The sequence below is a fragment of the Microcaecilia unicolor genome, chromosome 9 (genome assembly GCF_901765095.1).
Source record: "Microcaecilia unicolor chromosome 9, aMicUni1.1, whole genome shotgun sequence".
NCBI classification, from domain to species: domain Eukaryota; kingdom Metazoa; phylum Chordata; class Amphibia; order Gymnophiona; family Siphonopidae; genus Microcaecilia; species Microcaecilia unicolor.
In genome coordinates, this window is record NC_044039.1 from 191781493 (window position 1) to 191809230 (window position 27738).

General features: G+C 46.6%; 1 pseudogene; it reads right to left on the reverse strand.

Annotated features, from left to right (window-relative positions):
• Positions 1–13421: 13421 nt before the first annotated feature.
• On the reverse strand, positions 13422–25509 carry LOC115477103 (annotated as a pseudogene).
• Positions 25510–27738: the final 2229 nt, after the last annotated feature.

Here is a 27738-nt window from a genome sequence, read left to right on the forward strand (position 1 = left end):
TCCCATTGAAAACTTATGGAGGGAGCTGAAGCTGCGAGTTGCCAAGCGACAGCCCAGAACTCTTAATGATTTAGAGATGATCTGCAAAGAGGAGTGGACCAAAATTCCTCCTGACATGTGTGCAAACCTCATCATCAACTACAGAAGACGTCTGACCGCTGTGCTTGCCAACAAGGGTTTTGCCGCCAAGTATTAGGTCTTGTTTGCCAGAGGGATTAAATACTTATTTCCCTCTGCAGAATGCAAATAAATTCATATACTTTCCACAATGTGATTTTCCGGATTTAATTTGTGATGTGCTATCTCTCACTGTTACCAATAACCTACCCTTCAATTATGGGCTGCTCATGTCTTTGTCAGTGGGCAAACTTACAAAATCAGCAAGGGATCAAATACTTATTTCCCCCACTGTATATAGAGGAGGCCTATATTTTTTAAAGTTTGCCCACTGACAAAGACATGAGCAGCCCATAATTGAAGGGTAGGTTATTGGTAACAGTGAGAGATAGCACATCACAAATTAAATCCGGAAAATCACATTGTGGAAAGTATACGAATTTATTTGCATTCTGCAGAGGGAAATAAGTATTTGATCCCCCACCAACCAGTAAGAGATCTGGCCCCTACAGACCAGGTAGATGCTCCAAATCAACTCGTTACCTGCATGACAGACAGCTGTCGGCAATGGTCACCTGTATGAAAGACACCTGTCCACAGACTCAGTGAATCAGTCAGACTCTAACCTCTACAAAATGGCCAAGAGCAAGGAGCTGTCTAAGGATGTCAGGGACAAGATCATACACCTGCACAAGGCTGGAATGGGCTACAAAACCATCAGTAAGACGCTGGGCGAGGAGGAGACAACTGTTGGTGCCATAGTAAGAAAATGGAAGAAGTACAAAATGACTGTCAATCGACAAAGATCTGGGGCTCCACGCAAAATCTCACCTCGTGGGGTATCCTTGATCATGAGGAAGGTTAGAAATCAGCCTACAACTACAAGGGGGGAACTTGTCAATGATCTCAAGGCAGCTGGGACCACTGTCACCACGAAAACCATTGGTAACACATTACGACATAACGGATTGCAATCCTGCAGTGCCCGCAAGGTCCCCCTGCTCCGGAAGGCTCATGTGACGGCCCGTCTGAAGTTTGCCAGTGAACACCTGGATGATGCCGAGAGTGATTGGGAGAAGGTGCTGTGGTCAGATGAGACAAAAATTGAGCTCTTTGGCATGAACTCAACTCGCCGTGTTTGGAGGAAGAGAAATGCTGCCTATGACCCAAAGAACACCGTCCCCACTGTCAAGCATGGAGGTGGAAATGTTATGTTTTGGGGGTGTTTCTCTGCTAAGGGCACAGGACTACTTCACCGCATCAATGGGAGAATGGATGGGGCCATGTACCGTACAATTCTGAGTGACAACCTCCTTCCCTCCGCCAGGGCCTTAAAAATGGGTCGTGGCTGGGTCTTCCAGCACGACAATGACCCAAAACATACAGCCAAGGCAACAAAGGAGTGGCTCAGGAAGAAGCACATTAGGGTCATGGAGTGGCCTAGCCAGTCACCAGACCTTAATCCCATTGAAAACTTATGGAGGGAGCTGAAGCTGCGAGTTGCCAAGCGACAGCCCAGAACTCTTAATGATTTAGAGATGATCTGCAAAGAGGAGTGGACCAAAATTCCTCCTGACATGTGTGCAAACCTCATCATCAACTACAGAAGACGTCTGACCGCTGTGCTTGCCAACAAGGGTTTTGCCGCCAAGTATTAGGTCTTGTTTGCCAGAGGGATTAAATACTTATTTCCCTCTGCAGAATGCAAATAAATTCATATACTTTCCACAATGTGATTTTCCGGATTTAATTTGTGATGTGCTATCTCTCACTGTTACCAATAACCTACCCTTCAATTATGGGCTGCTCATGTCTTTGTCAGTGGGCAAACTTACAAAATCAGCAAGGGATCAAATACTTATTTCCCCCACTGTATATAGAGGAGGCCTACAGGGATGTTGAAGAGAAATCCCACCTCCAGTCTGGTAGCCCCTGTGCTGCCTTGGAGGAAGGAGGACTTCTAAAAGGAGAGCATCACCCTTGTGCAGCTGGAAGTAATCCTGTAGCCAGGACCAGCCCACTAGGGGATGCAATATCCTCTCACAATGAGGATGTGTCTCCAGGAGCTTCTGCCCAGGAGGGAAGGGTTAGGATGGCTGTTGTAGTTGGTGATTCAATTGTTAGGCATGTAGATAGCTGGGTGGCTGGTGGATGTGAGGATCACCTGGTCACTTGCCTGCATGGTGTGAAGGTGGTGGACCTCACACATCACCTAGATAGAATTTTAGATAGTGTTGTGGAGGAGCCAGCTATCTTGGTTCATGTGGGTGCCAATGACATAGGAAAATGTGGGAGAGAGGTACTGGAAGCCAAATTTAGGCTTTATTGCCTCATCCATCCTTTCCCTTATATTCAGTGCTTCGCTAGTTCTCAGTACTTGGAGCACTACCCATATCTCCCAGAACCAAGGGCCAAATGATACCCTGACCTCCTGCATTATAGCCAAAAGTAAAACCATGGGTAAATAGCAAACATGTAGTACCTTTGCCATCCTGAATGCCCATATTTAAAGTTACATTAAACAAATATGCTGCTACTTGGAATTGACTGTATGCCAAAGGAAAGTAAAATTATAGTAGTGAAATGAGAAAACACTGTTTCATTAATAACAGGAGTTAATGTTCTTTCACCCTGCTTACAGAATGAAACACTTTCTTTTCCTCTTGCTGCTAGTACTCCATAGTTTATGGTTCACACTAAAACTAATTAGTATTAATTTAGTCACTATAATTAATTACTCTTCTATGGGACAGCATTAACTCTTGCAGTATATTGTTTACAAGTCTTATACAGTGAATACTACTACTACTTATCATTTATATAGCACTACAAGGCATACGCAGTGCTGTATACCTTACACAGAAAGACAGTCCCTAGGCACCCATGCTTATGGACATTTAAAACAGGGCTGTCTCAGGTTTAAAATCAGGAGCTCCTGCTTAAAAGCAGTCCCTTATGACTGTTTATTACTTAGAACACAAAACTCTGTCTCCAAAGACCTCTTTTCTGGAAAAACTGCCAAAGCAGAGATATTTATAAAATATGTTCCCAGTGTTCTATAAACAAAGATAATATACTCTGGGAATAGCTCCAAGCCTCCAGCAGCTCATGCTAACACAATTTCCAAAGTAAGAAAAGGTAGCTTAAAACCCTAAATATTCAATATAGGGTACGGGTTAGTCATTATCTTATCTGATCTAGATCTTATCTTATCTTGATCTCACTGGAATCTCCAATCTGTGGGGTGTACACGGATGACAACTTTTGGGGGTGTTATTGGGAACATGACACTTAGTATAGATTGCAGAAGAACAGGACTCTACCACATTCTGGCATTAGACAAAGTAGTGTACTCCAATGTGCCCCTACCTGTTTCCTAGATGACTTGACACTACATCTCAACTACATGCTTGGTAATGGCAAGTTCCCTGTAAGCTATGGTAACATCTTACTTACCCCAGTACCCAAAGATGCCAAGAAAAAGAGTAGTGATCTATCCAACTACCGACCAATAGCATCTATTCCCCTTTTCGTGAAACTCATGGAGAGCTTGGTGAATTAACAACTTAGTGAGCACTTGGACAAATTTAATATCCTGCATACCTCGCAGTCGGGATTTCGACCACTCCACAGTACTGAGACCGTGTTTGTCACTCCCCTATCCAACTTTAAGAGGGAAATAGCTGTAGAGAAGAGTATTTTGCTCTTGCAGTTCGACATGTCTAGTGCCTTCGACATGGTGCACCATGGCGTCCTGCTGTGGCTTCTAGATTACTGTGGTGCCAGTGGAAACATACTAGCCTGGCTGAGAGGCTTTCTTACATCAAGAACTTACCAAGTGTACACCAACTTTAACTTATCATCTCCTTGGAAAGCAGACTGTGGAGTACCACAGGGTTCCCCGCTATCGCCTACCCTCTTCAACATGATGTTGATTCCTTTGGCAGCAGCTCTTTCCAAACTGGGACTTAACCCATTTATCTATGCTGATGATATCACTATCTGCATCCCTTTTGAGAAAGACCTAAATAAAATAACCAGTAAGATTCGGCAAGGCTTCAATGCCGAGAAAACACATCATTTGATTCTCTCCTCTCCCTATAACAAACTCAGGCCTCCTACATTAATTACTCCTGAGCTCGTTCTGCCAATCTCAGAGTCCCTAAAAATCTTGGGAGTCATAGTTGATAGATCCTTGACATTGGAGCAGCATGTGAACTCTACAGTCAAGCAAATGTTCTTCTCTCTTTGGAAGCTTAAGCAAATCCAGCCTTATTTCCCTAGAGAAGTATTCCGCAATCTAGTCCAGTCACTAGTTATAAGCCGTCTCGATTACTGCAACAGTATCTACGGGGGATGTACAAGCATGCTCCTAAAAAAATTACAAACTGCTCAGAACACAGCAGCTCGACTCATCTTCGGTAAATCGAGATTTGAAAGTTCGAGACCACTGCGTGAGAGTTTGCACTGGCTTCCTGTGAAGGACCGCATCGCTTTCAAGATCTGTGCATTGGTGCACAAAATCATTTATGGAGAAGCCTCTGCTTATATGGATACTCTCATTACCTTGCCACCCAGGAACTCCCACAAGTCAGCTCGTTCGTACCTCAATCTCCACTACCCAGCTTTTAGTGGCCTAAAATATAAGACCGTCTATGCTTCCTCTTTCTCTTATCTCAGCACTCAATTGTGGAACGGGCTACCTCAAGTGGTCAAATTCACTCCTGATCACGCGGCCTTCAAGAAGCGGCTCAAGACCTTCCTTTTTGGTAGAGCATACGCCATGAGCCCGCCTGGTGCCACATCCTTCTGAACCATGGCTCTCTTAGTGACCAATTGTCACCTTCTCCTCTCTCCCTTTCCCTCTTACGACTTTGAATACTGTAATCTGAATTATTGTTTGCTTAATAAACTATTGTACGCCACATTGAGCCTGCCTGTGGGCGGGAATATTGTGGGATATAAATGCCATAAATAAATAAATAAATAATTATGCTCCCTTTATCGCATGAATTCACAACACCCAAACAATAACAGAACTTTATTTTACATTTTTTCACAAAGCTTTATTGCCTCAACCATCCTGTCCCTTATATTCAGTGCTTCCCTAGTTCTCAGTACATGGAGCACTACCCATATCTCCCAGAACCAAGGCCAAATGATACCCTGACCTCCTGCATTATAGCCGAAAGTAAAACCATGGGTAAATAGCAAACATGTAGTACCTTTGCCATCCTGAATGCCCTCATTTAAAGTTACATTAAACAAATATGCTGCTACTTGGAATTGACTATATGCCAAAGGAAAGGTATTATAAAAATAGAGTGTTTATTTATTTACAATAGCAGCAAAAACAATACAAAAAGGCAAGAGTCATGAAACAGAAATGGTCTTAACATGAAATAGCATAGAGTAAATGCACATGAATTCCTAAATAGGCTCCTAAGTAAGCTCATTACTTTAAACTCACAGCACATATAAAACACCTATACCTAGTAATTATACAAGCTGGTACAGATTTCCAGCAGATGGCAGAGTGTTCCTCAGATGGTTTGTCAGATGAAAAGCAAGGGTTGCACTTCAAATGGAATGCAAAAATAGCAGCAGCCTTTTCCCTCAAATATGAGCCTCTTTTATACAGAAATCACGAGCTGCAACTGGGCTAATGACGTGCATTCTGGCCTTCTTGTCAATGCACAAATAACTTTCTTTATCCCAAATGTTGTGACTTCAGGAACTAAAACATTGTCTCACTGGATCACATTGAAGGGGTTACCGTGACAATGAGCCAGGGTTTAATAAGTTATGTGCAGTTTTGCCAGCCACAGCACCTCTCCGGCTGCAAGGGAAATTCCAAGAGTCCTCAGCTGGTCTGGCCATGATGTCGGTGCTGATAACAACATTGTTATTCTGGTATACTGGCACCCTTGGCAGCGTTCACTTGTCTGTATGCAAGGCCAAGGCTCATTAAGCAACAGACTTTAACAGTGGATAATGAAATAAGTCAGAGTCTGTATTTTAAAGTCAGGTTGTTAATGCTGGATATTGCCATGTATTATAATCCCATATATCTTTGTTAAACAGGAACATACAGTGCTGTATATAGTGCTTGGAGGTTCCACCAAGATCTAGGTCAAGATAAAATTAGATCTAGATCAGATAAGATAGGGACTGATCAGTACCCTGTATTGAATACTTAGGGTTTTAAGCTACCTTTTCTTACTTTGTAAATTGTGTTAGCTTGAGCTTCTAGAGACTTGGAGCTATTCCCAGAGTATGTTACCTTTGTTTATAGAACACTTGGAATATATTTTGTAAATGCCCCTGCTTTGGCGGATTTATCAGAAAAGAATTCCTTGGAGACAGAGTTTTGTAATCTAAGTAATAAAGAGTCATAAGGGACTGCTTTTAAGTGATAGTTCCTGGTTTTAAACCCTGAGGCAGCCCTGTTTTATACTTCCATTAATACAGGTGTCTATTCACTGGATAAGAACTGTGAATAATACATTGCAAATGTTAAAGCTGTCCCCTAGAAGAGTAAGTAATTAATTATAGTGACTAAATTAACACTAATACGTTCAAGTGTGATCTAGATATACTGAATAATAGTAGCAAGAGGAAAAAAATGTTTTATTTATGTAAGCAGATTGAAAGCACTTTAACTTCTTCTGTTGTTAATGAAATGGTGCTTTCTCGTTTCACTTCTATAATTACCTTCTTTTCCATAGAGCAAATTATAAGTATCCGCATATTTGTTTAACATAAACAAGCTAGCATTCAGGATGGCAAAAATGATAGCATGTATTCATTATGTACCCTTAGTGTCCTTTCCCACCTATATTAATCTGGTCAAGATACCACAGGATGTTTGAGGCTGGTAGAGATGAGATGCCACTAGAGGTTAGAGGAAAGATGGATGAGGCAGTGAATCTTTGTGAACAGTATCTAAAGTTCTCTAAATCTGATAAGTATTTTGATCTATGGCATTCTATATATATAAAGGTCACCATATTACTCAAGAAGTTGACGATCTTATGTATGACCCACCTACCTGCTCAGAGTTCCAGCTTAGTGACAGATGGCCCTAGAATTCTTACAATAATGATGGTGCAACCAACTTTTAAAATCCCTGGTCAGAAAGATGATTATGGCACACTGGTATGGGCAGTATTGTCTAAATACATTGCTTGTGGGACTATAACTAAATGTATTATACATGACCATTCAAAAGTTGCACAAGAGCTCTCATTGTCAGAAGGTATCACTGGTCCTGTTCTCCTATACACCATGAAGGAGACAACTCCTGTTTAGTAACAAAGCTTCAGGTTCCCATGGGAGAAATGACTGGGACATAAACATTTGAACCAATCTCTAGTCAGCAAGCAGTCTCAGAGCCAGACCTCTTGATAATGACACCAGAGTTTCTCCCTGAGTCAGACATCTGTTGTAGCAAGATTTAAATTTAGCCTCTCCATGTAAGGAGGGAAACACGGTGTGCAATCCCACAGGGGACATGGAGCTAAAGGAGTGTTGTGAACCAGGGCAGCATACTATGTTAGTTTCTGTTCCCCAGCCAGAAAGCCAGGAAACAGTGCCCCTGAGTGTCACGTGTACTCCGCAGGTAACTGGGTTTGTGAGCCCGTGGGCCACTGCCGAGGAGCGGCAGCGGCAGGAGAATCACCCAGACACAGGACAAGGCAGACCAGAACTGGAACACAGTGGATCGGGGCAAGGCTTCACCTACACTTAGCCACCCTTCACCCAGAGTTAAGCTCTGGGCTGCAGGCAGCCGGCAGGACTTACCGGACAGGACAGGAAGGCCGGACTGCAGGACACAGCAGCAGGAAGACAGACAGCAGGAAACACTAGAAACACGCTGGGTTCCAGGGAAACAGCAGGCAAATGAATAGTCCAGAAACAAGCCAGGTCAGGCAGGTGGCAAGCAGAAGAATAGTCCAGAAACAATCCGGGTCTAGGCAGGCGGCAGGCAGAAGAATAGTCCAGTACCAATCCGGGTCTAGGCAGGCGGCAGGCAGAAGAAACATCCAGTAGCCAAGCAGAGTCAAAGTCACAAAAGAGTAAAAGCACAAGGGCACTGCAACAACTCACACCAAAGGAACACCTCTGAAGAACACTGCTGCAATGCAACTAGGAACCTTCCCAGGTGGTTAATAAAGGCAGCCCACAAGGGAGTTCACCAGGTACGGGTACTGCTTAGTTCCAAAAAGCTCCCAAAACAATCTGGCGGACTGGAAGATCCGGTCCGGACCAGCATATCTTCTGGCACATGGGAAACGGTAAACCATCAATTCACCGCATTCCCCAGGTCTAACCACCGGGGACCGCGGTGACTGTGAGCAGGAACCTGGGCACAACCGTGACACTGAGCTCAGCTGTCTTTTAATGGACACAGAGAAAACTTCTGGTGTAATAACAGAACCACTCCAAACCTCCGTTTGTGATAACAGCAGTGTTAATTGCTCCCATACAGATCGACAGCATTCCAGAACAGGGATGTTCTAATATAATGTTAAAACAAACTTCGTTGTTATCCAACACTGACAGAGAGAAACGCAGTGCTGAGAGGGAAAGCCCAGTTCATGATCCCCTTTTTTCAATGTCATGACTTAGCAAGAGCCTGATGCTTTCCTTTCGTTTGTGTGTCACTTCTGGAGCTAAGGCAAGCTACAGATTCTGCACACCAGCATTAGAACATGGGGCAGAGGCAAAATTCCAGGCTCATGATATCTGGGATCATGTTAAGCAGGATGTAGTTCAACTACCAGAGCCCTACCTCAATGAGAAGCTTCTCTGGGAAGAGTATCATACCTTCCCTTGTGGTCACTTACTCCCAAGAATTTGGTTCAGTATGGGCAAAATCAAAACCAGATCTTACTAAATTCATGAAGCAAAATGTAAAAAAAAAAAAAATCAAAAGAAGACGGAAATGGTTACAGAATGAGGCTTTATTGAATGATGAACAAATGCTTTTCAAATCCTTTTATTTCCATGATTCTTCCTTCAAGCCACTATGAACTCCATTTCTTGTGGCCTTCTCTGGTCACGTCTTCATTCAAATTATATATGGCCTCTTCTCCTCCTCTGTACTCTGGGACTCCTGCAATCCCTTTATTGGTATTTGTGAAGAAACTAACACCCACTGGTGGAGCTCCTTCACTCCAGTCCTAGGCATACAGGCCTAGCACCCACCAAACTGTAGGGTTCATGCAGTCCCCCTGAGTCCTGGATGCCCTCCCAACAGTGTTGGAAATTAAGCCAGTTTACTTAACTCTTCCTACCAGGGTTTACATATTTCTCAATTCATCATCTTAGGGCACATCCTCTTTAGACATGTCACCATCAAAATTCCTTCCTCCTCAACCTCTAGATATCCTAAAAGGGGATATGATGCCATTCATAAATGGTATAAGAAAAACCAAGAAACTGGATACAGTCATTCAGGGAGTAATACTATATAGAGCGCCCTAAGTTAGGTGCCAATTACACGCCCAACTGTAGGCACACAAATGGGAGATAACAGTAGTTGAGCACCAAAATGGAGGTAAAATGGCAGGTTTGCATATAACTGCACTTAGGCACTATTCTATAACTGGGTGCCTAAGTATTCTCATCATAACTGCACAGGGGGCATTCCTATAGGACGGGTATGGGTGGATCATGGGTGTTCAAACTGTTTTAGTGTGCATTTTATAGAATACTCCAATTTGTGCATGAAACTGCAGCATTTAGACCACCATTTTAGACCAGTCATAGAAATAGATAAATGATTGCACCTAAAGCTGGGCACCTAAGTGTCGACTTATGCTAGTATTCTATAACAGATAAGGCATACTAATGTGTCATTATAGCATACTAGCTGAGCACCCTAATTGTATATACCTAAGTTTGAGCACCCTTTATTGAATTGACCCCTTAGTGACCTGGGACATGCAACCACTGAGTTGGTGGGGGGGGGGGGGGGGTTAACCTCGACAGAGCAGCAGTTACAACCCTATACTGAAACATGGGGAGTAACATTCTTAGAGGGGCAGTTACAACCCTAACCACCTCACTGACCAGACCAGATGGGCCACTTTGGTCTTTATCTGCTGTCATTCGTTATAGCACTGAGTCTCCACAGCTCCCAGTTGTGTCATGTACCAGAGGAAAGATTAGGAATTAAACAACTATCATCCTGTGCCTTGGATCTAAGGAAGGGAGTGTTGCTCTCAAAGGCTAGTCAAACAATACAGTCGAATAAGAAGGTTTTGCCTTACCTGTTTTGTGTTTATTAGCCTTTAGTCCTGTTCATTCAAGTGAACTAATATGGCAAGCACACTTTTTTAACACCTGTAATAGCAATCAAAGTGAACAAATGAGGCACCAGGACATTTAGGCTTAATTTTCTTACTCTGTCTCTTAGCTTGAGTTCCCTTCTCTCCAGTGTCTCAGCTGTGCTGTCTCCCCACTTCTACCCAACAGTGCTGCTTCTTTTCTTAGGAGCTTGCAGGGCTGTTGTCGGGGTGTACCATGTATTCTTCTGGATGACAGCATCCATTAAACAGTTCAGCACTTGCCACTTCAGGGGCTAAAGGTGGTTGACATTGAGTGTGGTAGTAGTTTTTCTGTCCTTGTGTATTAAGAAGAACCCAATAGGTGGATCATACACTTCCATAGCGAGAGGATAAGCAAAGGGCTTGTCTTGTTATTAACAGCCTATACATAGAACCTACCAGTTGGAAGGGCAACTTTATAGGACTGTATTCATACTTTGGCACTAGTTGTACAATTTGCAAAGCTCTAGGGTCAGGGCATACCACTACATACCAGGGAGTCACAAAAGCCAAGTCAGGGAGTGGAGGCTCAGGGCAGAGAAGGTGACAACCTCATAAAAAGACTTGCTGAAATCTTCTGCCCAGTATGTGATGATGGCCAAAAAAGCAAACAGGATGCTAGGAATTATTAGGAAAAGGATGGTAAATAAGAAGAATCTTATAATGTCTCTGTATCGCTCCATGGTGTAGTATTGCATTAATTTCTGGTCGCCATATCTCAAAAATGATATAGCAGAATTAGAAAAGGTTCAAAGAAGAGCAACCGAAATGATAACAGGGTTGGAACTCCTCTCATATGAGTAAAGGCTAAAGAGGTTAGGGCTCTTCAGCTTGGAAAAAAGATGGCTGGGGGCGGTATGATTGAGGGCTACAAAATCCTAAGTGGTGTAGAACAAGTAGAAGTGAATCAATTTTTCACTCTTTCAAAAAGTAGAACGACCAGGGGACACTCAATGACATAACATAATAATACTTTTAAAACAAATAGGACGAAATATTTTTTCAACCAAAGAATAGTTAAGCTCTGGAACTTACTGCCTGAGGATGTGGTAACAGCAGTTAACATATCTGGGTTTAAAAAAGGTTTGGACAAGTTCCTGGAGGAAAAGCCCACAGTCCGCTATTCAGATAGACATGGGGAAGCCACTGCTTGCCCTGGGATTGGTAGCATGGAATGTTGCTACTACTTGGGTTTCTGCTAGGTACTTGTTACCTGGATTGGTCATTGTTGGAAGCAGGATATTGGGCTAGGTGGCCCATTGGTCTGACCCGGTATGGCTATTTTTATGTTCTTATGCTGGTTTAGGCTATTGACAGAACCTAGGACCTGAGGTACAAAGTTCATAGTGGGTGAAGCACAGCCTCGGTATTGAAAGGAAGGTATCTTAGCTGTGTATCCATCAAGAATGCAGGTGTCTGGTTAGGTGAAACTGCTCACCTATGATCTTTGGCGTGGAGGCTAGCTCTCTAGGTGATGAGCACCCACATTGCTGAGCGAGTGCCTTCACTGTGTTCAGGTGTTGTGTTCAGCACTGCTAATCATTATACAAAGTTGGAGTCTATAACTTGTTCAGGGCTCTAACACTCATGCTGTCCCATGAGTTGTGGATTATGTAATAGGAGCTGCAGTCTCCCTTTGGGTGGTAGGAAAGCAAGAGTGGAGCAGTGGCCTAGTGGTTAAAGCACCAGTCTTGCAATCCAGAGGTGGCCAGTTCAAATCCCGCTGCTGCTCCTTGTGATCTTGGACAAGTGGATCTTGGAGTGGAGGAGTGGCCTAGTGGTTAGGGTGGTGGACTTTGGTCCTGGGGAACTGAGGAACTGAGTTCGATTCCTGGCACAGGCAGCTCCTTGTGACTCTGGGCAAGTCACTTAACCCTCCATTGCCTGCCGCATTGAGCCTGCCATGAGTGGGAAAAAGTGTGGGGTACAAATGTAACAAAAAAAAAAAAAAAGTCACTTAACCCTCCATTGCCTCAGGTACAAACTTAGATTGTGAGCCTTCCTGGGACAGAGAACTATCCAGAGTACCTGAATGTAACTCACCTTGAGTTACTACTGAAAAAGGTGTGAGCAAAATCTAAATAAATAAATAAGATCCCGTGGTAGTGCTAAGGAGTGAATTCTATAAATCACGCCTAAAAAATCAGACTCCAAAACCTGCTTAAGCACTATTCTATAAGCCGTGCCTAAAGGTAGGCGCAGATTATAGAATAGTGCTTAAGTCCTGGGGGGTCGCGTCCTCTTTTGTGGGATACACATAAAATTTAGGCTCAGATCATGTACCTAAGTTTACACACATACATCATAATTGATTCCAATTAGCGTCAATAATTGCTTGTTAAATAGCCAATTATTGGTACTAATTGGCTCGTTATTCAATTAAATTACATGTGCAAACTGGGCACACACCCAAATTTGTCTGCGCAATTTTTGGCGACTTTTAGATTAGGGAGGAAGGGGGTCTTTTACTAAGCCGTGGTAGCGTTATTACCTCGCAGTAGAAATCAGCTTGCAGTAAATGCCAAGATGCCCATAGGAATATAATGGGCATCTCAGTGTTTACCAGTAGCTGATTTCTACCGCGAGCTAAAAACACTACTTTGGCTTAGTAAGAGACCCCCTTAATGTCTGTACCTAAACAGTGGTGTTTAAACAGTGGGGCCTAAATGTCCTGCTCCCACAAATTATGTGATTTCAACATTTTAGTACTACTTTATTTTTAAAAAAGAGCTATTATACTACAGCAGAGCTTATGCATTATTCAAAACAGTGGCATAGCTACGGGTGGGCACAGGTTCACCCAATCTTGGCTTAGGCCCACCCAGCTGCAGCGCAACACTGCTCTCTTCCCTTCTCTCATCCGTGGTGTCCTGGCATCTGCACTCGGGTCTCTGAACCCCTTCCTTCCCCGGCGTCGGTACAGGCATCCTCAGCGCCTATAGCGATTCATTCTTGCTGCTTGCGCCGGCCTCACAGGCTTCCATCTGCCAAGTTCTACCAGACAGAAAACAGGCAATGACATCAGTGAGGGCAGGACGTGGCAGATGGAAGCCTGCGGGTCCAGCGTAAGAAGCGAGAATGAATCGCTGCAGACGCCGAGGACGCCTGTACTGACATCGGGGAGGGATGGAGTTCAGAAACAGGAGCGCAGATGCCGGGATACCACAGAGGAGAGGGAGAAGATGTGGTGTAGGTGAAAAGAAAACCCTCTTATATTCTTTACAAATATCTCCGGGAAGATGTGGTTGGTGGGGAAGGGGGGGGGGGCGTGCGCATGGAAGGGCCCACCCAATTTACCTCTGGGCCCATCCAAAATACCGAGTCTGGCTACGCCTCTGCTCCAAATTGTTCCTATGAAGTAGGACAGCAGATGTTTGGTTCCCTTTTCTATTATGAACACTTTGGTCTTGACCAAACAGTCTCTGGACTGTGCTATATTTGATTTGCAGAAGCATGTCTGGCATTGTTTCAGATATTTAATGATCAGAATATCAATAAAAAGCTAAATTTCTTTCCTGAAGGCAGTTTGCTAAGGAAGGCAGACCACCATCAGATACAGCTGTAACTTGATTTGCTGAGCTAAAAGATACTGTTCACGTCAGAATTTCCAAGAGTAGGCAGCCTGAGGAATTCAGCAATAAGGAGTGTTTGACTATATTCTCAGTGCTTCTACCAATAGAATAAGACTCTGTGGTTGACCTCATTTGTAGGCAGGAAGATTGGTGTCCTACAGGTGACCTTTCTGACTTTCCAAAGGAAGCTGGAAATTGCAGGAAAGTGGCAGAGCAAAAGGAGTGTCCAGTATAATCAGTGGGAGGCTCTGGAGCAGGGGCGTAGCCAGACCTTGCGGTGAGAGGGGGCCAGACCCCAAGGTGGGGGGGCACATTTTGGTCTGCCACCACCCCCTCTATGCTGCCCTGCCGCAGCACATACCTTGGCTAGCGGGGTCCCCAACCCCCACCAGCTCAAGCATTGTCCAGCGCCGGTCTTCAGTGCCGCCACGTTGCCTGGCCTGCTTTGTCTTCCCCTCATGCCCTGCAAGCTCCTTTTAGCCTTCAAGACAGTTTCATTTGGGAGTGGGGGGTGGAACATCAACTACTAGGAGATTCTTTCCAAGGACCGTCTTCCGTAACCTGGTACAATCACTGGAACTTAGTCCTCTAGACTATTGCAATGCATTATACGCTGGCTGCAAAGAACAAATACTCAAAAAACTCCAGACAGCCCAGAATACTGCAGCTAGACTAATATTCGGAAAATCAAAATATGAAAGTGCCAAACCATTACGAGAAAAGCTACACTGGCTCCCACTCAAAGAACGCATCACGTTCAAAATATGTACCCTAGTTCACAAAATCATTCATGGCGAAGCCCCAGCCTACATGTCAGACCTGATTGACTTACCACCCAGGAATGCTAAAACATCATCTCGCACATTCCTTAACCTTCACTTCCCCAACTGTAAAGGTCTAAAATACAAACTAACGCACACATCAACCTTTTCCTACATGAGTACACAATTCTGGAACGCACTGCCGCGCAACCTAAGAATGATCTATGAACTAACCAACTTCCGCAAACTACTGAAGACCCATCTCTTTAACAAGACATACCACAAAGATCAACACTTGTGAACTCCCCCACATGTACCCAGAATTGTCTCATAATGTTTTCTTGGTATATTACTATCATGTTCTAACATTATCATGTAACCCAAAATCCTTCTATAATACCAAATGTCTATTCTCTTCTATTTCCACTATTCATGATATATTGTAAGCCACATTGAGCCTGCAAAGAGGTGGGAAAATGTGGGATACAACTGCAATAAATTAATTAATTAATAAAGGGGGGGGGGGGGGGGGTAACCTTCTCTAATTCCTTCAAATGGATTCCTGCTCACTGTGAGCACTTTTCTGAAACCTAGACATCCCAGGTAGCAGGTATAAATCCTACTGTTGATCTTTTTGGATATAAACATGCAGTGCCCACCCTCAAAATGAGGAATATACCTTTATTTTTTTAGCCCTGTCTTAGTTCTATAAAGAACATGCCTAAAACACACCTCCTGTCCATGAGCAAATTTTAGAGTGATAGATACATAAAATATGTTTATCCCAGCATTGGTTTTTGAAGCTTATGCAGTGCCGTAGCGAGGGTGCCTGACACCCGGGGCGGGTCGCCGCTGCGCACCCACCCCCGGGTGCAGGGCACGGCGCACCCCCTCCGGAGTGCACCCCCCCCCCCGAAACGCACCCTACCTTTCAGCGGGAGGCAGGCGGGAGGGCCGATCCGCCCCCCAGTGCACGTCACTGGGAGCTGCGTCGGCTCTGCTGCTTCCCTGCTTTCTCTGCCCCGGAACAGGAAGTAACCTGTTCCGGGGCAGAAAGAGCAGGGAACCAGCGAGCCGACACCCCCCCCAGCGCGTGCACCCGGGGCGGACCGCCCCCCCCGCTCCCCCTTCCTACGCCACTGAGCTTATGTAATGTATTTATTATTTATTTTATCAAAGGGGATTTGTCATAACAAATGTAGATTACTGCAATAGTCTTTTTCATGGGGTAACTTCTTCCAAATGACGTTGGCTTCAATTGGTACAAAATATGATCACAAAACTATTGACTAATTCAAGAAAATTTGACCATGTGTGTCAGGACCCGTGTAATTGCATTAACGCATTTCAGTCAGAAGCCTTACAGGCTGAGTCAGATGCCTGGAAAAGGGCAGGCTGTTATTCCTCTAAGGGTATCTGGTATCATCCCAGTGGAGCACCATACATTGACAGCATTCCAATTGTTAATTCCCACTTTGCATTTAGCTCTGCCCAATTCTGTTCAGAGCATGATAAAGCAGTTGACAGGGAAATGCACGGATGGTACTAGGGGTGGGCAAATGTGTCTCTGGGGGCCCCAAATCTGTCACAACTGTCAGGAATGGTGAGCCCTTGGACCAAAGCTAGAGCTTTGGCAGACAAATCACCGGGGCTGGCACAGGCAGAAATCAGAACAGACTGGACTAGGATAAACTAACAGACTCAACAAGGCAGGACAGAGGTACCTAACACAATGGACAACACAAGAACCGGATCCAGACAAGGCAAGGAAAAGAAGGCAAAGGGCCAGAAGTGGAACCCAGACAGGACAAGGCAAGACTCAGAACTGGATTAAAACTGGGACTGGGATCCAGAAATGCAAGACAAGGCAAAACACGGAAGTAGATTAAAACTGGGTCCAGAAAAGGGCAAAGACAAGGACAAGGCAAGGACTGGATCCGGACAGGACTAGACTGAAATAGACAAGACAAAGCACACCTAGACAGGCAAGACAGGGTAGGAGCTAGGCAACAAGAATAACAGAAGCAAGACAATAAACAAGACAGGAACAGGATTCAGGATTCTCGAACAGGTTTGGCTAGAACAGGATTCAGGATTCTCAAACAGGATTCAGGATTTTCAAACAGGCTTGGCTGGAACAGGATTCAGGCTTCTCAAACAGGATTCAGGATTCTCAAACAGGCTTGGCTGGAACAGAATTCAGGATTCTCAAACAGGCTTGGCTGGAACCGGATTCTGGAACGGACTTGGCTTGACTGGAACAGGATTCTGGAACAGGCTTGGCTTGGCTGGAACCGGATTCTGGAACGGGCTTGGCTTGGCTGGAATCAGATTCTGGAACAGGCTTGGCTTGGCTGGAACCAGATTCTGGAATGGGCTTGGCTTGACTGGAACAGGATTCTGGAACAGGCTTGGCTTGGCTGGAACCGGATTCTGGAACGGGCTTGGCTTGGCTGGAACCGGATTCTGGAATGGGCTTGGCTGGAACCAGATTCTGAAAGGGCTTCACTGGAACAGGATCAGGGCCGTGCCTAGGGTCTCTGGCGCCCCCCTGCAGACTATCAGTTGGCGCCCCCCCCCCCGCAGAATATCAGTTGGCGGCGGTGTCACCCCCCCCCCCCCCCCGTGAAAATGATCGCTCACCACTTGCCACACTGACAGGAATTGTCAGCAATATTCTTAGAAACAGATTGCTATACATTGCAAAATAAGATAGCAGATGTAAATTCTCAAAGTGGACATATTCCAAACACTAAAATGAAAATAAAATGATTTTTTTCTACCTTTGTTGTCTGGTGACTTTCTTTTTCTGATCATGCTGGCCCAGTATCTGATTCTGCTGCTATCTGTCCTCTTAACTCCGTTTCCAGGGCTTCCTTTCTATTTATTTCTTTCCTTTCCTCCTTTCTTCTTCATTTCTGGTCCTCAGCTTCTGCCTATTTTCTTCATCCATGTGCAGTTTTTCTCATCTCTTCCTTTTCCCTCATTTCATCTCCTTCATCTTTCTTCCCTCCCCTCTATGTCCAGCAATTTCTCCTCTCTCCCTAAGCCCTGCCCTCCCAATCCATACCCATCCATGCTCCTCTGTCCCCTGCCCCCTCCATTCATCCTTTTCCAGCAATTCCCCTCTCTCCCTGAGCCCTGCCCTCCCAATCCATGCCCATCCATGCTCCTCTGTCCCCTGCCCCCTCCATTCATCCTTTTCCAGCAATTCCCCTCTCTCCCTTCCATGACCCCCCCTCGCATCCAAGCTCTCGTCTCTCCCCTGCCCTCCCGCTCCCATTGTTCAACTGCCCGCCCTCTTCTCTCCCCCAACATCCCTTTTCTTTTCTTTTTAAATGTACCTCCGTAGCGGTTCCGGCAGTGCAGCGTCAGTGAAGGAGGCGGTGCTCCCGACGTCGCTAGCCTTCCCTTCGCTGTGTTCCGCCTTCTTCTGACGTCATTTCCTTGACGTCAGAAGAAGGCGGAACACAGCGAAGGGAAGGCTAGCGACGTCGGGAGCGCCGCCTCCTTCACTGACGCTGCGCTGCCGGAACCGCTACGGACATAGGCGGTCGGTGGCCCAACTGTTTGGGGAGGCTAAAGGGGGCGGGGTTAGGGGTGGGGCCAGGGGTGGAGCTTAAATCCATAATTGTCTGATAACACAGAAAAAAAAAAAAAATAAGTCACAATTAATACCTTTTGTTAAATTTAGATATTAGCTATGTATCATATGTCACAGAATAAAGTGGTTGCTCAAAGCATATACTAACCACAATCCCTCAACTGCAAAACACTATGCACAATTCAAACCTTCATTATACTCACTTCAGAAACAATCTAAGTAATAATCTGTCACGGAAACAGGACATCTAGAACCCCGAGTTCACAAATTGAAGGCACGTAAAATAAAATATGTGAATCAACCTAAGCATTTTTTCAACAGAGAAAACTTAAACTAAATGGCTAATGTAGTATCCCTTGAGCTACTACTGAAAAAGATGTGAGCAAAAATCCAAATAAATAAACACAGATTCATGCCAGTGCAATATCCCAAGCAGGCTAGATTTCTGCTTAGTGACTATGCTGGGAGCTCCTCACAAGTTAAAAAACCTCCGATTGAGTAATGAACTTTGAATTCAACTAAGATGTATTTTTGCACAGACTTTTTGATTTAAATAGGGCCCTTATCTGGGCTGTAGCTGAGTTGATAGGGTATGCACGACAGAGAGCTCCATGATTGATCCATCTATCCATCCCAGTTGTGTGCTGCCACTTCCACAATCAACACCGGCCACCGCGGACTTGGCACTAAGCACCCATCATAGGCGCCCCTTAAAGAAGCTACTAGTTATTTCTATAGCGTTACTGTTATGATTGGGGTCTGAACCCCTCTCAAACTTACCTCTTTCCTGGGGGTCAGCTTCTTAGCTGGCTTCTGTTTCTTTTCTCTGGCCTTTCTGAGCTGGCTCTGTCTCGCTGTGCTGGCAGCTTCCAGCAGCATGGGGTTAATTGTTTTACTTTACTACAGCTGTGTGTTGCCTGAGTTGCTCTACCTCTCTTTGGGTGTACTGGCTTCAAGTGTTTCACAGTTTTGCATTGGTGTGGGTTGGGCCTCTCTGGGTCAGTGTGCTTTTGCCTAGGTCTAGGGAGTGTGACATCATCAGGGAGGGCCTTGATAAGGAAGTGGTCTTGTTTCCTTCAGGGCCTTTGCAACAGTGGTGTTTGCTGTAGGTAGGGTGGTGCAGTGTGCACTTCTGACTTTGTGTCTAGTTTCCCTGCTTGCTTTTGCTAAAGGTCCAGGTTAGTGTGAGTGCAGTGTGCACTGGTGACTGTGTGTTTAGCTTTCCTGCTTTTCCCTTTGGTTCCTCTGCTTTTCCCTCTTGGTTTTGGGAGCATTGCAGTCTTTGCTGTTGGTGTTTGGTGCTTTAGAAGCACTTTTGGCTTTTTCCTTGTGGCTCCCCTGTCTTCCCTTTTAGTGCTAGGAGCTCTTCTGGTTGCTTGCCAGAGTAGTGCTTGGGAAGCACCTTGTTAGTTGTATCTAGCTTGCTAGAGCAGTGCTTAGGTAGCTGGTTAGTTCTGTGTTTAGCTTATTAGTGTAAAGCTCTGCTTGTAGCTTGGTGCTTAGTAGCACCTGTGTTAGCTTTGTGTTTAGTTCCCTGCTCTGTTAGTTTAGGGCTTAGGAAGTCCCTTTCTTGAGCAGGGCTTAGGAGCTCCTGTTTAGTATAGGGCTTAGGAAGTCCTTTTGTCAGTTTACTGTTAGGAACACTCCTGCTGGTTTAGGGATTGGGAGCACGTAGATCAGTTTAGGTTTAGGAGCACTTCTGTTTCCAGTCCTGGTCCCTATGTCATCCGGTATCCAGTAAGTCCTGTCGGCTACTCGAACCCAGGAGCTCAACTTCTGGGGGGCTTAGTAGCTAAGTGCAGGTGAAGCTGTGTGGACCAGTCCAGTGTGCTCCAGTCCCGTGTTCCAGTCCTGTGTCCTCCAGTCCGGGGGACCAGTCCAGTGTGTTCCGGTCCGGTGTGTGTTCCAGTCTGGTGTGCTCCAGTCCAGTGTGTTCCGGTCCGGTGTGTGTTCCAGTCCGGGGGATTGCAGTCCAGTGTTCCAGTCCTGTGTCCTCCAGTCCAGGGGATTCCAGTCCATGTGTTCCGGTTCACTGGGCAGTGCCTGCAGTCCCTGCCGGTGTGTTTACCCAGTGTTGGTTTGGTGGGTTTTGCCTGCTGCTGTCGCTCCTCGTCAGCAGCCCAAGGGCTCACGTTTGCTCCAGAGCCCAGTCCCGCGGGCTCTGAACCTGAGAACCTGACAGATTGCAAAGGCCATGAGCCCGGCAAGAACCCCCGCCCAGCTGACCCAGCTGGGGTCTAGCTCCATCATTGTTCTTGATCCTTCTATGACTCTTCGTCAGTATCGTGGGAAACTTTTGTCTCATCCTGTTTTGAAGAAGACCCCTGAAGCGGCAGCTGAGAGAAAACGTGTCCGGTGGCTTGGAATCGCTGAAAACCCAGTTTCAGATATGGACCCTTTTATCACGCTCGCTGAGTATCGCCGCAGCCTTGTCTTGAATCCAGCTTTGTGGGATACTCCTGAAGCTGTCACGGAGAGGAGACATCTTGGGAATTCCATGCTCTGGGCCCAGCAGGGGTCCAGTCCCATTCAAGCAGAGCGTCCAGGCAAGCCTCTGAATCCAGTCCGAGCAGCGCATTCGGCCAAGCTTCAGAGTCCAGTCCGAGGGACGCTGCTCACTGAGCCTCCGATGCCAGTTCAAGGGGCTCTTCCACTCAAGCCTCGGAGCCTGGTTCAAGGGAAGCTCCTAATCGAGTCGCCGACTCCAGTTCAGGTGGCGCTTCCACTCAAGCCTCTGAGTCCAGTCCGAGGGGTGCTTCTGACCGAGTCTCCGATTCCAGTCCAAGCAGCACGTCAAGCCAAGTCTCTGCGTCCAGTTCAAGTGGCGCTGTCTACGGAGTCTCCTAGTACCAGTGTGGATCCCAGTTCCAACCCCATTTTTGAGCTGGATCCGTTTATGACGCTCCAGGAATACCGGGTTGCCCTTTTGTCTGATCCAGCCTTGAAGGATACCCCTGAAGCTGCCGCAGAGAGAAAGCGTGTCTCCTGGCTTGGGTTTGAAGAAAACCCAGTTTCTGCTATTGATCCCTCTACTAAGCTCTTCTTTTATCGCTTCCAGCTTCTCTCGGATCCAGCCCTGCGGGATACTCCGGAAGCCCAAGCTGAAAGAAGGTGGCTTCCTGATTTTTCCCGCCAAACTTCTGAGTCCAGCCTGAAGGGCTTTGCCTGCCGAGATGCTGAGTCTGGATCGAGTTGTAGTTCCAGTCAAGATGCTGAGTCTGGAGTGAGTTGCAGCATTGGCAGTCAAGATGCTGAGTCCGGATCGAGTGGCAGCAGTGGCAGCCGAGATGCTGAGTTTGGAGTGAGTTGCAGCATTGGCAGCCAAGATGCTGAGTCCGGATCGAGTGGCAGCAGTGGCAGCCAAGATGCTGAGTCCGGAGCGAGTTGCAGCAGTGACAGCCAAGATGCTGAGTCCGGAGCGAGTTGCAGTGACAGCCAAGATGCTGAGTCCAGAACGAGTTGTAGTTCCAGTCAAGATGCTGAGTCTGGATCGAGTTGCAGTTCCAGTCAAGATGCTGAGTCTGGATCGAGTTGTAGTTCCAGTCAAGATACTGAGTCTGGATCGAGTTGCAGTTCCAGTCAAGATGCTGAGTCTGGATCGAGTTGCAGTTCCAGTCAAGATGCTGAGTCTGGATCGAGTTGTAGTTCCAGTCAAGATGCTGAGTCAGAATTGAGTTACAATCCCGGGCAAGATACTGAGTCCGGGTCAAGTTACAGGTCCCGGCCAAGATGCTGAGTCCGGTGAGAGTTGCCGTCCCGGTCAAGATGCTGAGTCCGGGTCAAGTTGCAACTCCGGTCAAGATGTTGAGTCCGGTGAGAGTTGGAGTTCCAGTCCCAGGCAAGATGCTGAGTCTGGGTCAAGTTGCAGTCCGGCCAAGATGCCGAGTCCGGGCCAAGTTGGAGTTCCAGTTCCAGGCAAGATGCTGAGTCCGGGTCAAGTTGCAGTCCCAGCCAAGATGCTGAGTCCGGGTCAAGTTGGATTTCCAGTCCCAGGCAGATGCTGAGTCTGGGTCAAGTTGGAGTTCCAGTCCCAGGCAAGATGCTGAGTCCGGGTCAAGTGGGAGTTCCAGTCCCAGGCAAGATGCTGAGTCTGGGTCAAGTTGCAGTTCCTGCCAAGATGCTGAGGCCGAATCAGATTGCAGTCTCAGGCAAGATGCTGAGTCTACTCTGGGTTCCCACTTCAACCAAGATGTTGAACCGCTCCTGGGTTCCATCTCCAGCCAAGAGGCAAGGTCCAGTCTGAAGTCCTGTTCGAGTTTCTGTCTGGCTTCAGATTCCAGGATGGGTGTGGGCTCTAGCCCAGTTCTGGCTGCTACAGTGGAGTGCCAGGAAGTCAAGGAAGTTGTGGACTCCTTCAGGAGATGGTTCCTGTTGAATAGAACTCCGCTTGTTTCATCCAAGACTCTGATCCTGCCTAGCAGCCGTTCTAAAGAGCCTCGTGGCGGCCAAAGCCATTCTGGTTTCCTAGTTCCAGATGTACTTGTCACGTCCTGCCCAGCCGCCCAGATTTATGTTGTGAAAACCCATTGGAGGATTTCATCACAGCTACCCATGGAGACCTAAATTGTCTTTTGAGACTGGAGCTCCCGTGGGGACACGGGAGCCTTGAGGGGGAGGTGCTGTTATGATTGGGGTCTGAACCCCTCTCAAACTTACCTCTTTCCTGGGGTCAGCTTCTTAGCTGGCTTCTGTTTCTTTTCTCTGGCCTTTCTGAGCTGGCTCTGTCTCGCTGTGCTGGCAGCTTCCAGCAGCATGGGGTTAATTGTTTACTTTACTACAGCTGTGTGTTGCCTGAGTTGCTCTACCTCTCTTTGGGTGTACTGGCTTCAAGTGTTTCACAGTTTTGCATTGGTGTGGGTTGGGCCTCTCTGGGTCAGTGTGCTTTTGCCTAGGTCTAGGGAGTGTGACATCATCAGGGAGGGCCTTGATAAGGAAGTGGTCTTGTTTCCTTCAGGGCCTTTGCAACAGTGGTGTTGCTGTAGGTAGGGTGGTGCAGTGTGCACTTCTGACTTTGTGTCTAGTTTCCCTGCTTGCTTTTGCTAAAGGTCCAGGTTAGTGTGAGTGCAGTGTGCACTGGTGACTGTGTGTTTAGCTTTCCTGCTTTTCCCTTTGGTTCCTCTGCTTTTCCCTCTTGGTTTTGGGAGCATTGCAGTCTTTGCTGTTGGTGTTTGGTGCTTTAGAAGCACTTTTGGCTTTTCCTTGTGGCTCCCCTGTCTTCCCTTTTAGTGCTAGGAGCTCTTCTGGTTGCTTGCCAGAGTAGTGCTTGGGAAGCACCTTGTTAGTTGTATCTAGCTTGCTAGAGCAGTGCTTAGGTAGCTGGTTAGTTCTGTGTTTAGCTTATTAGTGTAAAGCTCTGCTTGTAGCTTGGTGCTTAGTAGCACCTGTGTTAGCTTTGTGTTTAGTTTCCTGCTCTGTTAGTTTAGGGCTTAGGAAGTCCCTTTCTTGAGCAGGGCTTAGGAGCTCCTGTTTAGTATAGGGCTTAGGAAGTCCTTTTGTCAGTTTACTGTTAGGAACACTCCTGCTGGTTTAAGGATTGGGAGCACGTAGATCAGTTTAGGTTTAGGAGCACTTCTGTTTCCAGTCCTGGTCCCTATGTCATCCGGTATCCAATAAGTCCTGTCGGCTACTCGAACCCAGGAGCTCAACTTCTGGGGGGCTTAGTAGCTAAGTGCAGGTGAAGCTGTGTGGACCAGTCCAGTGTGCTCCAGTCCCGTGTTCCAGTCCTGTGTCCTCCAGTCCGGGGGACCAGTCCAGTGTGTTCCGGTCCGGTGTGTGTTCCAGTCTGGTGTGCTCCAGTCCAGTGTGTTCCGGTCCGGTGTGTGTTCCAGTCCGTGGGATTGCAGTCCAGTGTTCCAGTCCTGTGTCCTCCAGTCCAGGGGATTCCAGTCCATGTGTTCCGGTTCGCTGGGCAGTGCCTGCAGTCCCTGCCGGTGTGTTTACCCAGTGTTGGTTGGTGGGTTTTGCCTGCTGCTGTCGCTCCTCGTCAGCAGCCCAAGGGCTCACGTTTGCTCCAGAGCCCAGTCCCGCGGGCTCTGAACCTGAGAACCTGACAGTTACTAGACGTACGCAGCGCTGTACACTTGAACATGAAGAGACAGTCCCTGCTCGACAGAGCTTACAATCTAATTAGGACAGAGAAACAGGACAGACAAGAGATAAGGGAATATTAAAGTGAGGATGATAAAATAAAATAAGAAAAGGATTGATGTAAAGCCCTCTGAATTACCTGAGCCATTAGAAACCTCTTCAGTGCATTCCCTGGTTTTAAATTCATCCCTCTCACCACAGTACACACAATATAGGGCCGCACTTTTATGTCTGGAGTCACTTTAACAGTCAAGGGTGCAGGATTTTCAGAAACATGCAAAATTCTTAGCAACATTTTACTGACCTCTTCTCCATCTCCACTGTCCTCTTCTGTTTTCTCTCTCTCTTTTTCCTTAATGTGCTCTTTTTCTGAATTTTCCAGTTTAACCCTTTCCTTTGCGCTTGCCACCTCCTCGGCCACCAACCCTCAGGTATTCCAGTACTGATTTGGTCTGGCAGCCATTCACCATTTTCTCTAGACGTTTGTCTTTCAGTTTGTTGCCTTTTAAAGTTGATTTCTTTTAATTTGGGGCAGTCAGCCAATTCTGTAGGAATCTCACTCTGTTATTAGACATATCCAAGCTCTTGAGAGCTGGTAGAGGAGGCCGACGTCGGGGTGGAGCTCGAACTCCTCGATGGAGCTGGGGCTCGAAAAAGCCGCGGGGGAAAGCTCGTTACTGGAGACAGCAGCAAAGCCTGTAGCCTGTTTCTGCTGAGGTTCAGCGTGGCCAGCTCCTTCAGCTCCCCCAGTTCGGCCGGCAACTCCCGCAGCTGGTTGCCAGAGAGATTGAGAAGGCGCAGGGAACATAGGCTGCCGAGCCCCGGGTGAAGCTGCTGCAGGCCATTCCGGCGCAACACTAGATTGTGCAGCTGTTGCAGAAGCGCCAACTCGGCCGACAACACACGCAGGCGAGGGCAGCGCGACACCCCGTCAGCCTGTTCCAACCGCTGCTCCACAGGTCCTTCCAGCACCAGTTCCCGCCATTTCTCGCGGCTTGCTTGTTCAATCTCGGAGTGGACCACTCGGCCTCCATCTTGCTTACGCCTTTTCCGCCGCCGCCCTCTCAGCTGCCCGACTTTCCTGCAGTGGCCACCCGGCGTTTAAACCTTTTTAAGTTGCAGCAACGGCGGAAAAGGCGAGGAAAGGTCACAACTTGGCTGGGGAGGCTTAGCCTCCCCAAGCCTCTTATACGGGGCGCCTATGGCTACGGAGGTACATTTAAAAAGGAAAAAAGAAGAAAAGGGATGTTGGGGGGAGGGCGAGCGAGGTGATCACGGCGCTGATTCAAAATGGCCACCGAGAGTTGAAGTCTTGCGAGGTCACCTCAACTCTTGGCGGCCATTTTGAATCGGTGCCAAGATCACAAACAGGAAGGATGCATGCAGGGCAGCACTCCGGGCAGGAAAGAGGGCTCTTTCCTGCCCCGAAGGCGGAAGAGGTCACTAGACCACCAGGGCAGTAGTAAGTAAGGGGAGGGGAGGCTAGCAATCTGCCCGTTTATCCGGATTTCTGTAGAAAAAGGGCAGGCTGGTGGGCGGGCCATCCTATAGGATGGCCCGCCCACCAGCCTGCCCATTTGTCCAGAAATCCAGACAAACGGGCAGATTGGCAAAACCTGCCCGGTTGCCCGGACATGTCCTCAAAAAGAGGACATGTCTGGGTAAATCCGGACATATGGTAACCCTACTCCTGGGGGTGCAGGGAGCAGTCGTGCATCTGTCGGCTCCGCCGGTTTCCCTGCCCTGGAACAGAAGTAACATCAAAGGGAGCAGGAAACCGGCAGAGCCGACAACCACGCAACTGCTCCCTGCACCCCCTTGCAGTGTGCACCCAGGGTGGACCGCCCCCACTGCCCCATCCTTGGTACGCCACTGTAAGACAGGGTTCCCCCTATCACCTTTACTGTTCACTTTCTGCTTTGGATCTTTTGCCCAAGCTATTAGGTTGAACAGGGATACGTATTCATTTGTGAAACCTTCAGGGTAAATCTCAAGAGCCCTCAGTGCTCAGATCTCACTTGTAACTATGTGCTAATTGAACCACTGTACAGGGAGATAAACAGGCAGCAGTTATATAAAATTAAGAAATCTATATTTGAATGTGTGCTGGTAAGGATAATAAGAACTCCAGTACCTTCAAAAAGAAGTCATACACAGACTGGGCTCCTAGGAAATGTCTTACAGCTTTACACCTCTTGGTGTAATAATTTTTAGTCTCAGCCACAAAATACACTCTGTTAAGCCCACAACAAGATGTCGAGATCCTATAGAAAAGTAGGAAAAGACAGTGTTTTCACTCAAAGGAAAACAAAAACAAATCACTGGAACATACACAATTTCCAGAGGAAAGGTCTATAAACTGCTATTATGGTAAACTTGGGGAAAGACTATTCACCACTTGAGCTAGAAACTAAATCACAGAAACACAAAATAAATACGTTTCTACAGATGTTCAAGAAGCTTACCAACCCCTAATACCAAACACATTCAGTAGTGGAGAAAAAAGACCTCAGCAAGTCTATAACTGCTCCTTAACAAGCTGCGCAGAATATCATCATGGGTCAGAAAAAATCTTCACTTGGGGAAAGCCATTGCTTGTCCCTAGGGGTATACAACGTAGAATCCTGTTACTTTTGAGATTCTTGCCAGGTACTTCTGACCTGTATTGGTCACTGCTGGAAACAGGATACTGGACTTGATGGATCTGTGATCTGATCCACACCTAACTTGTGGAGCCTGGTTACAGAATTGCCCCCTTTAGAGAGAATTCTATACATGGCACCTAAAAAATCTGTGCAGACAATATTTCACCTGTGTGTTCTATTGTATACATGGCGCCTAAAAAATCCGTGCGGACAACATTTTCACCTAAGCGTATTCTATTCTATGCATGGCGCCTAAAAAAATCCATGCAGACATTTTGGCCTAAGCTTATTCTATTCTATGCATGGCGCCTAAAAAATCCATGCAGGCATTTTGGCCTAAGCGTATTCTATTCTATGCATGGCGCCTAAAAAATCCATGCAGACATTTTGGCCTAAGCTTATTCTATTCTATGCATGGCGCCTAAAAAATCCATGCAGACATTTTGGCCTAAGCTTATTCTACTCTATGCATGGCGCCTAAAAGATCCGTGCGGACAACATTTTAGCCTAAGTGTGTTCTATAAGCGGTGTCTAGATTTAGATGCAGTAAAGACTCAGGAAAGATGTCAGGAAGTATTTTTTCACAGAGAGGGTGGTGGATGCTTGGAATGCCCTCCC